Here is a 16238-nt window from a genome sequence, read left to right as displayed (position 1 = left end):
CAATTTTGTTCTTTTGTGGGGAGGTACCGATATTGCCTATCTTGGCTGCGCATCAGCCAGAAAAACAGAAGGACATATGACTGGGGATATAAATATATTTCAAAAAGTAAAACGAATATCCCATTTTGTCCAGAGTTTTGCATGGATTTGCCTTTTTTATCACATAGGTCAAGACCGAAGATGAGTTATATCAAGCTAGTGTTGGTAGTAGTCCCCATAAAACGTAAATGGCTCCCTATTTTGAATGTGTCAACTATAATCACCAATGGCACACAATTCTCGACCATAGTCCATAATTTCTCATTTAGACGAATTTCTCTTGCCCATTGGACATTTGTCGATAGCCTTTAATATTTTTTAATCGTTCTACGCAAAAAATTTTTCCAGTCCAATGCAATACTGCTGTTGTAAGACCTTTTAATCGGTGTATTAAAATATTTTAAAGCTATTTCTTCCCTTGGTTGACTCTATTAGTATAGTATATTATTAATTATTCAGTGATGCTAAATATGAATGTGGGTTAAGTTCTCTTTTTGTAAATTCACAAAGGAAAATCAAATTTTGTAACACCGTGTTTAGAGGTTTCACTTCTTTATTTTATGACTCTGACTGGCCGAATCTTACAATATATTAGCATATTTTCAAGACTTGCAGTGGATAATAGAACACTTTAAACAATGGCACATATATTTATACCCTCCACCTTGGAAAGGAGGGTATATTAACTTTGTCATTCCGTTTGTAACATCCTTAAATATTCATCTTAGACCCCATAAAGTATATATATTCATAATCAGCATAAAATTCTAAGCCGATTTAACGATGTCCGTATGTCTGTCTGTCTGTCTGTTGAAATCACGATACAGCCCACAGTATTTTACGTAGAGCGCCAAAACTTAGCAGAGCAATTTGCATTGTGTCTAGGATGGTTGGTATTGAAAATGAGATATATCGGTCGACGTTCTGGTATAGTCCCCATATAACGGTTCCTCCCGATATTCGGAATTTTGATGATTTATGCCACATTTTTTCACGGATTTGTCTGAAAATTGATATTTGTAAGGTCCCTGAGTGTGTGGCAAAACATTGCATGTATAGATCCACTTTGTGGTATAGCCCCCATATAAAGGTACCTCCCGATATTCGGTATTTTAGTTTTTTTTTTTTTTTTTGCCACATTTTTTCACGGATTTGTCTAAAAAGTTGGTATTTGTGGGTCATAATGGTTTCCAGCTCCGGTGGCGAAACATTGCATGTATGGGTCCATGTTTTGGTATAGCCCCCATATAACGGTACCTCCCGATATTCGGTATTTTGATGGTTTTTGACACATTTTTTCACTGATTTGTCTAAAAATTGGTATTTGTGGGTCATAATGGGTCCTAGTTCGTGTGGCGAAACATTGTAATTATAGGTCCACGTTTTGGTGTAGCCCCCATATAACGGTACCTCCCGATATTCGGTAATTTGATGATTTTTGCCACATTTCTTCTAATGTTTCCTTTACCCTAAGGTGGAGGGTATTTAAAGTTTGGTCCGGCCGAACTTAATTTTTATTTTACTTGTTTTAATTCAAAACGTTTTAATTATTTAAAAAATATTTTTTGCGAATGTTGTTGTTTTTAAAACAACATAAGTCCGCTAATGATTAGCAAGAATTCTCTTTAAGTGGCCCTGTTTTATTTTAAAGGAGTCCAAGTAATTTCCAAATTGGTCAAGCATGTGTAATATAACACCATCCTTCATGTTACTGGTCAACAATAAAACACTAAAATATGGCAGAATATTACATTTTATGTGAATCATCAACATTAACTTTTATTAGAACACATTTGTTTCTGGTATCAAATTTTTATGTTTTGCTTAAATCACAAAATTTTTACAACTCTTTTTTTGTTTGTTTTTTATTGTTATTTATATTTTTCAAAATAAAATAAATTCTTAAATATTTCTCAGCATTCGTCGTCGTCAACCACATTTTTTATTGTAATGCTCACTTAATTCCTTTAAACACTTTCCTTGTGATAAGGGATTATGAAGTATTTTTTTTTTATTTAAAAATCATTTTTTTTTTCTTAAAATCAATAAAATATAATATGACATGCCTTTGGCATTAGTTTTCACATTGTAATTTTTTATTATTTTTCCATAAATGTCACATTATGTGTTGTTCACACGCACACTGAACGCACCTTGATGTCAACTTTTTATGACACGCACAAAGATATCCAAAAATGTTCAATGCTTTACAGAATTTACGACCAAAATTACGTACATCAACCGCGAAACATAAAATTTCTTATGTCAAGAAGGAAAACAAAAATACGACGAGACCGACAGACAAACGAACGAAAAAATACGTTGTTCCGTTTACAGATGACAGACGACGAATGATGTTGATGGAATGCTCGAAAACACAACAAACTCCAAGGAACAACACTCTCGCAAGAACAACAATGGGGGAGTGAGAGCCAGAGGGGAGCATAGACGCCAAAATATGCTCACATAAATGGCCAGAGGAAGCGGCACACAAAAACACACCCCCAATTAAAATCTCACACAAAAACCACAGCAACACCACACGCACTTAAGGCACAAACACCACACATACACAGATGTACGCACACAAGCCAAAGAACCTCAGCCACACCAAACAACACAACACAACAAACAAACAATGCCTGTCGGCTCGCTTATTTGGAAAACACACTCGCCAAATTAGCTCAACAATGTTGATATGGATTCTTATTGGAAGGATCATCATAACGGCAACATGTTGAGAGCAAACATCCATTGTTTCCAGCCTTCCAAGGCAACATGTGTGAGTGTGTGTGTGTGTGGCACCGTCCACGGCTTACGCCACCCACCAAATGTTGTCTGTTATGTATGCCTGCCGGTGGTTATCAACATTTGTTACTTAGGGGTAGGTCGAACTCGGAAACGTTTGGTTCGTTCTTTCGTTGTTTGCTCGGTCGATGGCATTCCCTTTGTCTGAGTTCGAAAAAAAAAAACAAAAACTCATTAGAATTAGAATCTTCACTGAGAGGAAGGGGTGCTACTTAAGCAACAGCAACAACAAGAACAAAAAAGAGTAACTCTTTCTTTCAATCGTTTGTTATTATTCCCGAGATTTGTGTTTATTTTCATTTTGATAAGCATCTTCCTGTCGGCTGGTTGGATGGCTGGTCGAATGAAGGAACTTTAGCAAATGTTTCAAACAGGCGAATTGAGTTTCAATGGCTCTTCAACAGCAGGCAGCAAGTGTCAACATTCGGAGTTTGTTTTGCATGTTTTTTTATGTTTTGTTTTCGTTTTGTGGGAGTATTTTTTTGGTTGGCTTTAAGAGGGCATGTTAGGAGGGTTGTTCAAAAATTACAAGTAATGTAGAGTTAATGAAAGAGAGGAAAAATGTCACTAACAATAAATGAAACAAAGAAAATGAAAACAAAGAAAAGTTCGTATATTTGTTGGTAAAAAAAACCGGTAAAAGATCCACTGTCTGCCAAAAAAAGTACTTGTATCCGTAGAAAACAAGTGAAGAAAAACGCCGTAGAAAGCATCAATGTTCCCACAAAAATACGAAAATATTCCCCGATGTTTTGATCAAATTTACTTCGCACTTTTTCGAATATACGCCTGAAAGTAAAATAAAATTTCGTTTTTGGCGAAAGATGTCAAAAGAAGAAATATTCTGCACAAAATTTCACTATATATCTCAGAATAAAGCATTCATCTAGGTATAATTTTTGTTTATGAAAATTAAATTCAAAATTGTATGTACTAAAAGTGAAAATTATGCAAATTGTATTATAATTTCACTGTACAATAGCAAGTCTAGTACTCATTTATAGATCAAAACCCCGAAGGAATTCTGGGTTCTTATATTGTTTTGACAATAAACAAAGGCACCCCCTGAGATATATTTTGCAAAATTTATGGTAGGACCTTGAAATTTGATAAATTACATCCAGAATTATTGGTACATAAATGGGTCTTATCGGTCCACTTTTTGGAATTGCCTCCTTGTAAGGATAACTCTGATTTCAAGTATTTTTTACGTTTTGGCCAGGTCCATATTTTGGTGCAACATGTTTGAAGAAGCCATCAAGGTCCTCCTCTCCTCTACCGAATGAAATAAAATATGATATAATAATGAATACCCTCCACAATTTGGACCAACAAATTCCAATTTTTAGACAAATCCGCAATAAAATGTTCCAAAAACCATCAAAATACCGAATATCGGAAGATACCGCTATATGGAGGCTATACCAAAGCGTGGACCTATACATACAATGTTTCGGCGCACGAACTAGAACCCATTATGATCTACAAATACCAATTTTCAGACAAATCCGTGAAACCAGTAAAGAAAGTCCTAAAGTCGGGCGGGGCCGACTTTATGATACCCTACACCACTTTGCTAATTTAGTAGAGCTCCACATAACAATTAAAAGTTTTTATGGGAGAATTCAATTAAACACGCTATGATTATAATTTAAAGTTCAAAAGACTAAATATGCCGAAGCATTTGTATCTTTTAAATTCGGACTTGTATTGCCCATTATATATATATATATATATATATATATATATATATATATATATATATATATATATATATATATATATTTTTTTTTTTTTTTTCTGAGCTGTATTTGATATATTTCCCTGAATATCGTTGTTACGGAGTGCATATTACGGCTGTGGGTAACAAATATGACAAATCGGATGAACAGTATATATGGGAGCTATAGCTATGTCTGAACCGATCTTCACCAAATTTGACATACTAGCTTCTACACTCAATTCTGTCGTAAGTGCCAAATTTTATCCCATTTGGGCAAATATTAGACGTTTGGTGCACAATAAAAAGTAAATCGGATATATTTCTCCAAATATTGTTGTTACAGAGTGCATATTACGGTTGCGGAGGACTAAAATAACAAATCGGGTGAATAATATATATTGTAGCTATAGCTATATCTGAACCGATTTCGATCAAATTTGGCATACTTATTTTCAGGCCTAATTTGGTTGTATGTGCAAAATCCCATACTATTCGGGCTGATATTACACGATTGGTGCACAATAAAAAGAAAATCGGACGAAGATATATATGGGAGCTATATCTAAATTTTTCCGATTATCTCCAATTTCAATAGGGTTCGTCCTTGGGCCAAACAAATGTTTTTTGGAAAATTTCATCTGGATCGGATAATGAATGCGAACTGTACTTTGTTCACAAAAATACATGGACAGACGGACGGACGGACGGACATGCATAAATCGACTCAGAATGTGATTCTATGCAGATCATCAAAAGGAACTATGGGTCTATCTAATTTCCTTTTGCATGTTACAAACAAAAGCACAAAGACATAATACCCTGACCATCTTGTGGTGTAGGGTATAAAAATCTGTAAGTTCGACCGGGACGAAATTAAAATACCCTCCACCGTTTGGAACGAAGTTGGCAATTTAAAAAAAAAATAAAATCAGTTAAAAATTCTGTTAAAAATCTTAAAAATAACGAATTCAGCCGTTATATTAGGTTCTATACGACAACATGGATAGGCAACTTTTGTCATAAGCCATTACAATATTCAAATGTGAAACTTGAAAAAATTTAGTGAAAAATGTCGCTTAAGTTACTTTATTAAGTACTGAATATGGGAGGTACCATTATGTGAGGGCTAAACCAAATCGCGGACCTGCATAGCTTATTTCCAATACCAAAAGTCCTTCGAGAAATGTTATAATCGGCGAAATTTTTATCAACGTACTTCATTTCGTTTGTATACTAAGATGGAAAAACTTAATATACACTCCATATTCTGGTGGAAGATATAAAAAATATATTTTGCTCAAGATATTCTGACCATCTGACCTCCATCTTTTTCGTAAACCCATTTCTTAAAATTCTCTTCCAACCACCCACAACTCCGTTTCCTTTTGAATATGTTTCAAGTATCTGAAAAAGGAGCCTGGGAATAATGAGAGATATTAATGTTATATAAACAAACACAGAAAATGTGTTGCTTCAAAGTGACGCGTTGTTTTTGTTGGTGGCGGAATGGGGACATTTTCAAGTGGTCGACCACCGGTAGATTGTAATGTAATGTGTGTTGTACTTACTTTTTGACCGCCATTATGGCGTCCTGTAGGAATACAATATCAACAACAACAAAAACAAAGTAAAGGAAACCCATTTATTTTGTTGCATATATGCAAAGGTACACATTTGTTGCTGTGTGCTAAAATGCAATTTTTCGTTTGAAATTGCTTATGGCATTTAAGTGATATGATCTAGGTCGAAATTTGTTAACGGTTCCGGACTATTTACCACAGTTGTCAAATAACAAAATAGAAGATGAAAAATAGTGTATTGTTCGTATGCAACTTTTTGATCTTTATTCTAAATAAATCTGTGTATAGTATGTTTTGGGTTCCGAATTCAAAAAAAAAAAAAAAAAAAACCAGTAAAGAAAGTCCTAAAGTCGGGCGGGGCCGACTTTATGATACCCTACACCACATAACAATTAAAAGTTTATATGGGATAATTCAATCATACACGCTATGAATATAATTATAATTTAAAGTTCAAAGGACTAAATATGCCGAAGCATTTGTATCTTTTAAATTCGGAATTGTATTGCCCATTTGGTGCACAATTAATTTGAAATCGGATAAAGATATATATGGGAGCTATATCCAAATCTGAAGCGATCTCGATAAAATTTGGAAAAGATATTTCTGAGCTGTATTTGATATATTTCCCAGAATACCGTTGTTACGGAGTGCATACTACGGCTGTGGGTAACAAATATGACAAATCGGATGAACAGTATATATGGGAGCTATAGCTACATCTGAACCGATCTTCACCAAATTTGACATACTAGCTTCTAGACCCAATTCGGTCGTAAGTGCCAAATTGCATCCCATTTAGACAAATATTAGACGTTTGGTGCACAATAAAAGGTAAATCGGACGAAGTTATATATGGGAGCTATATCCAAATCTGAACCGATCTCGATAAAATTTAGCAAATGTATTTCTGAGCTGCATTTGATATATTTCCCCAAATATTGTTGTTGCAGAGTGCATATTACGGCGGCGGTGGACAAAAATAACAAATCGGATGAACAATATATATGGGAGCTATAGCTATATCTGAACCGATTTCGATAAAATTTGGCATACTTATTTTCAGGCCTAATTTGGTTGTATGTGCAAAATTCCATACAATTCGGGCTGATATTACACGTTTGGTGCACAATAAAAGGCAAATCGGACGAAGATATATATGGGAGCTATATCTAAATTTTGACCAATTATCTCCAATTTCAATAGGGTTCGTCCTTGGGCCAAACAAATGATCTGTGCAAAATTTCATCTGGAGCGGACAATAAATGCGACCTGTACTTTGTTTACAAAAATACATGGACAGACGGACGGACGGACAGACGGACGGACGGACATGCATAAATCGACTCAGAATGTGATTCTATGCAGATCATAAAAAGGAACTATGGGTCTATCTCGTTTCCTTCTGCTTGTTACAAACAAATGCACAAAGACATAATACCAAAGGCTATAGTAAGCAAAGGCTATAGTCGTGCGTAGCCGACCATGTGATACCCTACAACACTACAACATGTTAGAAGCCCCCTTATGTCCAAATCCATTTTGGAAGATTTCGTTTTTGAAATTACGTCACGGAACACCATTTTACAGCTAAATATAATCTAATGGTCATTCAAAATGCTAGAACTTTTCCCTGTCATTAACTCTCTTCTCAGGCGTGTAGATTGGCTTAAATTGTGTGATCAGGATTTTTTCTGCTTTTGGGTCACATTTTGCGATTATCTCCAAAAGCAAGAGGCCCCTTTGTGTCTCTAAATTTAGACTTATAGATATGATTTGCTTGTCTACGATAATTGGCTATATTAGGCAACGAAATCAGCATAAAAAAGCTAGAAATTCGCCTTTTGTGTATTTTGGATATTGCCTGTAAGTTATTTTCAGTGTTTCGGTAGAATAGAAATCTTCATGCGAGAGTTCGTGTCCTTTGCTTTATATTTGTGACCTTTATAATGGCTACAAAATCAGGGAAATTTTTAGTTGTTGGTCCATTTCAACCTCTAAATATATTGCGAACATCTTCGAAAACAATAGGCCTAGCCCTTGTGAGGCTAACCCTACTCTTGTGAAAAATTTAGTGAGGATATTATTATTACAAAATGTATATTTTAATATTATAAGTCAAATCAAAAAAATCGCATGCTATAAAAAATATGAAAAATAAAAAAATGTCACAAAATACTACAAAATCTATATTAATGTCATTATTCGCACCCTTTTTATGCGATTTTTTAGATTTTATACTTTTATGCCAAGAGGGCATTCTAAATTGACAAAATTTGTCAAAATCGATAAAGCCATTCATGAGATATATGCATTCTAGCTAGCATCCCCTTCCTTTGCATATATACATTGTATATACTTCGCTACATATATCCGATATATTTACTATCGGCATCTACGTAATGGTCAGAATTGGGATGCTGTAGCCTCATGCTAACATCTGCTTCGATTAGTCTATAACTGTGACCTGTAGAGCAACTGTAAAATCAGGAACTTTTTCAGTTTTTGGTCCATTTCAACGCCTAAATATTATGCGATAATCTCCAAAAGAAATAGGGTTCTATTCTGAACTTAACCCCATCTCCATTTTCAATTTCGTGAAGATCGAGCCATAATTGCGACCTGTAGAGTGATTACAAATTAACATGGACAGACGGACAGACGGACGGACATACATAGCTAGATCGACTCATATCGGCGAGATAGGAAGATCCAATATATACTTTCCTATAGGGGAAACCAATATTTTGTGGTGTTACATAATTTTTGGCCCAATCAAACTTATAATACCTCAAACATTGCGCCTTGGAAATGAAGCGAGAAAACTCATGTTGTAACCATTCTTGGGTGGCGCGTGCCGAGTGCGATGGTGGTGAGTCCTGTTGGAATGTTCAGGGTCTGCGGCCAAAATGTTTGCATGCCCAAACCTCCAGAATATTTTCGCGATAATATTCGGCATTTATGCTGATGCCATGGTCGATTAATACAAGCGGAGAGCGACCATCGGATGTTATGGCGGCCCACACCATCACCATGACCGTTGCTTGAGTTTTGGTGGCCAACCGAAGGTGCACGTTAGCACTGGTCTCTTTGGCAAGTAAACACAATCATTCTGTTTGTTTACGATCTGCTGGGCAACGAATATATCGGACAAACCCAAATTCGGCAGAAGCAACGCTTAAGCACTTTTGAGTATATTCCCTTTCGGTTGTGGTGTAAGTTCTTGCACTTTTTGGAATTTCAATGGCTTTGCCCCGAGTCATTTTTCAATATTTGCGAATAGGATATTGTGATATGTGCAGCTCACGAGCCATTTTTCGGCCACTGCAACGCGGGTTTCGATCAAGTCGCTTCTTTACTTTTCGAACCATTTCTGCTAATGTTGCTGTTTTCTTCCGTCCACTTCCGTAACGTTGGGCCATGCTACCAGTATCACTATAACGAGTGATGGCACGAGACACAAAAGATTTATTCACATTTAAATGCTGAATGCTCTAACGATAGCCACTTGTGTTTTTACAGCCAAATATAAAGAAATCACACTATCACGCTTGAATTCCATCACGAATAACTTTTTTTCTGGGAAATTCTCATCAAAATGCTTTTGTACGCTTGTAAAAAATATAATGATCTGTCACAGGAATAATTTTAATAGCTCTCGGACGAGTGGCTTAGAAATGACAGCAGTCTGAAGTTGGTTGCAATTTTTTCATCTCACCCTGTACGTTCATTTCAGTTATAAGACTGAAATGCATATGAATTTAATGTGAATATTAACATTGCATAAACAGTCTCAAGGGAATCTCCATAGACCCATTACAAAAAAACCATACGTTATTCATATTAATACTCCAAAAATTCCAATTGCTCTCCATTCGCAATATCTTTCATAATAAATATGTATTCATTTCGTCGATTATTCATTACAAGTTTTTTCATTTTCTTTTTGCTTTCATGCCTGCTAATTATAATTGCACATAGCCACCCTTTCCTTTTGAACATTTTCTTAACGAATTTCTCGTTAAAAAAAGATTTATTTCGTTTGTTTAAAATTTCTCAATAGCTTCCCCCATAGCCACCCAAAGACATGTGGAAACAGCACATTGGCCCAAAGGTGGCGGCAGCTATGCCTCGTTATGAATGATCGTCATCAGTGCTCGGTTCTTCCTTAAACATTTCTTTATGCGTTTCTGAATGCATCTCATCCATGCCTGATGATTGGCATGCGTTCAAGTGTACGAGGCAAAAAAACCGAGTTTCAGACCTCACCGAAATACAAGTATGCGAGCGGGTGTATATGAGCCCAAGCGAGTTACCATATATGCCGAAGTGTGCTTTGTGCATTTTATTTTTTCTTATTTCGGAAATATTCGTAAACACATGTGGTATATAGTTGTCGGTTTTCACCCTGGCTTCCTTACACCACCGAAACATTTTCATGAATTCCATAAACAAACAAAAAATCATTATACAAATGTGTATGCTTGTCATACTGCTCTAAAGATGGGATACAGTGGAATGTGCAATAAACTTCAGAGCAGAAAAATAGAAAAACTCTTCTGCCTATTGAACGCATTCAATATGTCTTCTATATGTCAAAAAACTTTTAACGAGACGTTTGTCTATACATGACATTTAAAAGGCCTGGAGACTAAAGAAGACGTTGCAAAGGCCTTCTTTTTATAGAATACCTTTAAAACACCTTTCTTTATAATGGCTTCTTTTTATCGACGGTCTTTCAAGAGATACCTGAGCGTAGAAGGCCTTTAGTGCGCAAAATAAATTCAAAACAAGTTAAAAAGTATCAATCGACTCCTTCCTTAACTGTAACAAAGTCAAAAGCCATAATTATTACATATTTTTAATTTTATTGAATGAAAGCAAAAAATGTCGGAAATAGCATTAAATTTTAGAATGAGTTAAGATTTCTTCGAATTGGTCACCTTTGGCACGAATTATGGCCTTTAAACTCATTGGCCGTTTAAAGGCCATAATTCGTGTCACACGATACCCGAATGTTGCTGTGCGGTATTTTGGCCCATTCCCGGCGAATCGCTTGCTTGAGGTGATCGAAATTTGGTATTTGAAGTTCGAAATGGATACTACAGCCTAAGACAGAAAATTGTCTGCGCAGGTATACGTCTTCGTATAGCCCCCATAGAACGGTACATCCCTATATTCGGTATTTTGATGACTTTAGCGTCATTATTCACCGGAATTGCTTCAAATTACGTATTTAGAGTTCGTAATGGGAAATACAGTCTGTGACAGAAAATTGTATATGCAGGTCCAGGTCTTCGTATAGCCCCCATATGCCAGTACCTCCCTATATTCAGTATTTTGAAGAGTTTAGGTACAATACCCACCGAAATTGTTTGAGATGTCGTATTTTAAGTTTCTTAATGGATGTTACAGCTTATGACAGAATATTGTTAATGCTGGTCAAGGTCTTCGCACAGCTCCGATATAACGGTACATTATTCACAGTTTACTTCAAGTTTCGAATTTGAATATGATAATGACTTATGACAAACAATGCCTATGTAGGTCCACGTAGTATAGGCTCCAAAATAACGGCTATATTCGGTATTTTTAATATGTTAACAGAATTTTTTAAGGATTTTATTTCCAAATTCGTTCCAAATGGTGGAGGGTATTCAAAGTTCGGCCCGGCCGAACTTACTGCTTTATAACATGTTAATATTTGCCGCCACTGTGTCGCGGGTTTCGATCAAGTCGCTTGTTTACTTTTCGGACCATTTCTACTGATGTTGCTGTTTTCTTTTGTCCACTTCCTTGACGTCGGGCTACGCTACCAGTATCACGGTAACGAGCGATAGTACGAGGCACAAAAGATTTATTCATATTTAAATGCTGGAGTGCTCTAACGATAGCCAGTTGTGATTTTCCAGCCAAATATAAAGAAAGCACACTATCACACTTAAATTCCATCACGAATAACTTTTTTCAGGAAAATTCTTACAAAAATACTTTTGTACGCTTGTAAACAATACAATGAGCCGACAGCGAAATAATTTTAATAGCTGTCGGACGAGTAGCTTAGAAATGACAGCAGTCTGAAGTTGGTTGCAGTTTTTTCATCTCACCCTGTTAACTTGAAATCATGTTATGGATATATATGGAAGCTATATCCAAATCTTAGTCGAACTCGATAAAGTGTGGCAAAAGTATTTCTGAGATCTATATGATATCTTGTACCAAATATCATTGTTACGAATTCATATTACGAATATGAGGGACTTTAACACCAAATCGGATGAAATATATATATGAAAGCTATAGCTATATCTTAACCGATTTTCTCCAAATTTGATGCAATTGCTTCTAGACAGGTCATTAGGATGATATTGGCCATTTGACCCACAATTAACCCGAATTCGTTTGAAGATATATATGGGATCTATATCCAAATCTTGTCCAATCATAATAAAATTTGGCATTTCCGAGCTCCAATCATGATAAAATTTGGCATTTCCGAGCTCTATAAGATATCTGTAGTGGGATTCTCTAACTCATTTTTTGAGTTACCGACAAAAATCACTAACTTTCATATGTAAAATTTTGTTATAAAAAACAAATAAAAGTTGACAACATTGGTATCTATCGGTAGGTCTTAGCGATGACTTTCATTTCGTCGCTAGCTTACCAACAATTCTCGTTAAGTACCGAAATTATAAGCATTTGAATTTTGCCAATTTTTTTCGGTAACTCAGAAAATGAGTTTCAGAATTCCACTACTGGTACCAGATATCACTGTTGTCCAATGCATATTGCGAATATAAGGAACTTTAACACCAAATCGGATGAAACATATATATAGATGCTATAGTTTGAACTTAACCTATTTTAACCAAATTTGATGTACTGTCTTCTAGACTGAATTCGGTCGGATGTGTCAAAGTCCAGGTCATTTGGACTTATATTGGTCTTTTGGCGCACAATTAACCCGAAATCTGTTGAAGATGTATATGGGAGCTATATCTAAATATGATCCGATTATCACCGATTTCAATAGGGTTCGTCCTTGGGCCAAACAAATATTGTTTACGAAATTTCGTCTTAATCGAATGATAAATGATACCTGCAATTTGTTCACAAGGATACATGGACTGACGGACTGACATGCATAAATCGACTCAGAAAGTGATTCTATGAAAATCCTCACAAGTAACTATGAGTCTGCCTCGCTTTCTTCTCCCTGTTACAAACAAATGCGCAAAAACATAATACCCTTAGCCCATCAGACCGTATTCTAATCGAAACCTGATTACACGATCAAAAATTCAACATAATTCTATAAACGTGGTGTATCATGTGTTTTTTATGAGAGAGCTATATCCAAACATGTGCAGGACTCGACAAAATAACAGAAGATATTTTATATCAGTATATATTTCGGAACAGCCCTCATATAACGGTTCATTCCAAGTTCACATTTCCAAACGATTTTGTATGGTGTGTGACGAATTCTACGTCGAGTTGTTGGTATTAGGTCAGAAGAACGAAACTCCATGAAGCCTTAAAATGTTTATAAACAATTTTAATTTTATGCCCATTATAAACATATATATCGTCCCTCTGTCTGTCTGTGGAAATCACTCTACCTTCTGAACGGACAGCAAGGAATCTACAAGACTTTCTAAACTTTATATTTGAATGGAAGCTTTTTAAGGGCTTTCCCGCACAAATGATTTCTTCTCGGTACATAAGAGTTTTGAAATCTCATTTCCACATAGAGGATATCTACATGTATACCTGTGGTATGTTGGAACTTTCAGATATTCACCTTTGGAATTTGAACATTTAATTTTTCCTAACCACAGTCCATTGCTGTGAAAAGTTTATGCAATGAAGTGCCAGTGACGTTGCTTGTCGCTATCATTTATTGTTATTTTATATATCTTTTATTTGTTTACTTCGAGGTTTTCTCTCCCGTTATCTTCTCTCTGTGATAAACACAATTGCACGTGTGTGTATGAATGTGTGGGTTGTGGCCGCTGATATTGCCATTTGTGCTCATCATAAACAATCATAAATGCTCCTCATTCTCGGCTAAGTGCACATTAAATGTGATGGTACGTTTGTTGCACATCTTCATCGGCAAACCGCCCGCAAATATGAATGCACATACATACACACGCACACACAAATAATTTTAAGCAAAGGCATGAACGCATTTGGTCATCAGAAGCAACCGAACACCACTGCAGCGAAAAATTATTGCAAAGGGGTTTCGTGGCAATGGGAATTTTCGTATTCATGTTTTGTATGTTTTTTTTTTTTCGAGGACTATATCTTCCGGATGAGTATTCACTTTTTGATGTTGCAATTTGTGAAATGTCTGCTGTTGTTGATTTTTATCTTAGCTTGTTTTTCCTTCGTTGCTATGCTCTTTGACTGAAGTGAAATATGTCTGGCAACTTGTTCGGTTGAAATACGAATACATACATTCACATTCATATGGAAGGAACCGGGCGTGTGTGTGTGTGTTAATCTCATTGCTGAAATTTTCAACAGTTTTAATACTTTTTAACAGATGATTTGTTGCAATTAATCTTGAACAGTTGAATTTTTTTTTTGCATTTGTTTTTAATTCCTTGTATGTACGGACGTATATCCTTATGAATACCAAAGTATGCATACACATGTACATATGTTTTGAATTGTGTTATTCATAAGAGACTTTTAAAGAATGAAGACAAAAAAAATTTCAAACAATTAATCTGTCGAGATTTTTATTCATAAGCTGTTGCGTTGGCCATATGTCATGCAAATGAATGAAGATTGTAATTACAATTCATATTTTGTAACATAAAGAGATAAGATCCAGACACTTCACCAGAAACCAATTGTGGAATACACACACACACACATGCAGAAAACTTTACAAAGTTTGACATTCAGAAAGACATCACTCGGAGATTCTCTGTTACAGTCCTTTCATAACCATTCATTCGAATGTCGGCAAGGATATCAATTAAACAGACGTATCTGTTGATGTTGGAATAATTAAATCAATAAAATGAAATGTGGATACTCATTTCAAATAGAGTCAGCGATGTGTTAATGCAGACGCTCTGGGAATATATCGTTCAAAGGAATATATCACAGAGAATGTCCCAAAAAGGTGTGTGTGGTCACAAAATCGTAATATGTTCTTAAAAACAGCACGGAATTACAAAAAATCGGGCGCACCTGCTATGTGGTTCTTTACTCTAATTTCCACATATAGCAGATCTTCGCATAAAAAAAGTACATTTGCATAAAGTGTTTGTGTAAAATGAGTCATAGCATTTATTATCGTCGTTGGTTGTGTACCAGGGCTTTAGAGAGGTTTTAGAGGGTAATCGTATTGAACATATGATAGCTATATCTGAGTCGATTTTCATCAAATTTGATTTGGTATTTGTAGGATATATAAGAACTCTTGTATGATTGATTCTAGCCAGAATTTTGTCGCATTATCCAAATTTAATCTAAATTAGACTGATTAAGCATGGTTGATTCATATTTAGTAACATTTCGGGGGGTATTATATATGGACATAAGTGTTTGTAGTATGTACAAAGTGAGATAAAACAAATAAAAAGCAGTAAGTTCGGCCGGGCCGAACTTTGAATACCCTCCACCATTTGGAACGAATTAAAAAATTTTCACAAAAATAAAATCTATTAAAAATTATTTTAAAATATTTAAAATATCTAATATAGGAAGGTGCCGATATATGGGGGATATACGATATTGTGCACCTATAAAGACAAATCTATGTCTGCGTGTAAAGTACTCACAAGGAACTCCTTGTGTGGATTTTCAGATAATTCCATTGGAAAAAGGGGCTAAAATCATCAAAATACCGAATATAGGGAAGTACCGTTATATTTGGGGATATACGATATTGTGTGGATTTTAAGACAATTCCATTGAAAAGTGTGGCTAACATCATCAAAATACCGAATATCGGGGGGCACAGTTATATGGGGGATATACGATATCGTGGACCTATATAGACAATTCTTTTTGAGAGGGTAAAATGCTCATAAGGGACTCCTTTTGTGGAATTTCACAAA

At 35.5% G+C, this 16238-nt stretch overlaps 1 protein-coding gene across 12 annotated transcripts in view; it reads right to left on the bottom strand.

Annotated features, from left to right (window-relative positions):
• LOC101901213 (uncharacterized) overlaps positions 1 to 16238 on the bottom strand; it is a 363731-nt gene that overhangs the window by 189999 nt on the left and 157494 nt on the right. For 2 of the 12 annotated variants that reach the window (XM_059124057.1, XM_059124098.1), the window contains exon 1: positions 2193 to 2404. The exons of the other annotated variants lie outside the window; for them this stretch is intronic. The gene's annotated coding sequence lies outside the window, so the exon portion shown is untranslated. Of the gene's footprint in view, positions 1 to 2192; positions 2405 to 16238 lie in introns of those variants that run through there. 12 annotated transcript variants of the gene reach the window in all.

Source organism: Musca domestica, unplaced genomic scaffold (assembly GCF_030504385.1).
Source record: "Musca domestica strain aabys unplaced genomic scaffold, Musca_domestica.polishedcontigs.V.1.1 1, whole genome shotgun sequence".
NCBI lineage: Eukaryota > Metazoa > Arthropoda > Insecta > Diptera > Muscidae > Musca > Musca domestica.
This window is presented reverse-complemented; position numbering and strand designations above follow the sequence as displayed.